The sequence below is a fragment of the Canis lupus genome, chromosome X (assembly GCF_048164855.1).
Source record: "Canis lupus baileyi chromosome X, mCanLup2.hap1, whole genome shotgun sequence".
In the NCBI taxonomy this organism is placed as follows: domain Eukaryota; kingdom Metazoa; phylum Chordata; class Mammalia; order Carnivora; family Canidae; genus Canis; species Canis lupus.
Window position 1 is genome coordinate 48189106 of NC_132876.1, and position 1819 is coordinate 48190924.

Consider the following 1819-nt stretch of genomic DNA (forward strand, 5'->3'; position numbering starts at 1 on the left):
TTTTAAAATATCTTTTTACATGAACTAAGTATTATCAAATTTAATGTATGTGTAGTGCAATTTGCTCAAAAGGAAATCATGAGTTTGTTCCATAATTGATGTGTTAAATAATAAGTTACTAAATGATCAGTTCTGAGACCTTTCTAGGTTAGCTTTTTGAAGGATATTAAAGGCATAAACCATTTCTATAATAGATGTATTTACCTTTTTAAATCTCATTCTCCACAAGGTGGGAATTTTCATAAATATATATGATATGGCTGGGGATTTAGTACAAATCAGACTTAGGAATTTCTATTAGGACAGATATGAAAAAAGATTTTTAGGCAAAGAAAACAGGTCATTTTCTCATACTTTTCATGTAAAATTTTAATTTATGTTTACATGATATAATGATATTTTATGGTAATTTAAAAATTAACAAAAACACTTTGTAAATTTAGCTTTAATAATTAATAAAACAGATATTGGCAGATATAAACCATATAAAGTTTCTTTTGTATTATCCTTACTTTAAAAAAAAAGAATCCAGAAAAGATCTAAACTTTCCTCCAACCAGATTTATTGAACATAACAAAATTCTATGTACAAAGTAACCTTGACCTGTTGCTTCAAAACATGATTCTTTCACACTAATATTTTGATAAGTCAGTCCATTGAGTATCAAAAATCAGCTTACTCTAAAATTAGTAGAAAAGTGTCCAATGCACACTAAATAAATTAATTAATAGCCTAACTACTGGAACTTTAATAGTTCTGCAAGATAATTAGCTTTGGCAGGATCGATCCCCTATGACAAGTTGCTTGAGATGTCAAAAGGCCATTTTGTGCACTGCCACTGTGATACTGTCAGGTTTCTGGAACATAATGTCCCATTATCTGATTATAGACACACCACAGGAATGTCAGTGGGATCTGAGGTTAGTTTAGCTGCTTGCTAGGCTAGAACAGATATCACTCCAGCAGGTTCATCTGATAGAGATCCACAGCATCCCAGATTAGATCCTTGGAATCTGTGGACAGGACTCCAACAATGGGTGGATTCCTCCTTCTCTCCTCCAAGTGCTGCTCCAAGTTTCCCTCCATCCTCCTGGTCCTTCTCCTTACTTTTTAAATTTGTAATAACACAAGGCCAAATAATAAAATAGACAAAACTTTAGCAGGCCACAATTCTTATTGTGAAAATGTAGGCATTTCTGAAAAGAGCCTTTAATAATGAATATGAAGATCCTAGAAAAATAATGGAAATGACTAGTAAGCAGTTAAATGAGAAATTGTTGAAAAAAAAGTTCACTATTTTCCTTCGAACAAATTGCACTACAAATATATTATGGTAAAATTGATAAATTTAGTTCATGGTAAAAATGATTTAAGAATCAGAAGAATGGCATAAATTTAAAAAAGAAAAATAGATCAAACTTTAGCAGACTACAGTTCATCACCCCTTGGCAGTGCCATGAGAGGATGAAGTGGGAGCAAAGTTGGGTTTAAATGAAGGCAGATGCTCCCTCTCATGTACTTGAGAGGAAGATAAGCAAGGAAATTGTAGGGTTAGAAAACAGAGGGGATATTGGGAAGATATTCTCCCCAGACCCCTTTCCCCTTCTTCAGTTCCCTTCCTACTACATACCTTTTCTAGGCTTCCGACCTGGGGTTCACATTTTATTTCTGCTCCAGATCCATGGTTATTAATGGCTACTGTTTTATAAAGAAAAGCAAAAACATTTTCTGTTTAAAAGTGTTATTTCTAGGGATCCCTGGGTGGCTCAAGGGTTAAGCATCTGCCTTCAGCCCAGGACATGATCCTGGAGTCCTGGGG

The 1819-nt window shown here is 34.0% G+C and overlaps 1 pseudogene; it reads right to left on the reverse strand.

The window, feature by feature from the left end:
- Positions 1-812: 812 nt before the first annotated feature.
- On the reverse strand, positions 813-1086 carry LOC140628460 (ragulator complex protein LAMTOR5 pseudogene; annotated as a pseudogene).
- Between the last annotated feature and the right edge of the window lie 733 nt (positions 1087-1819).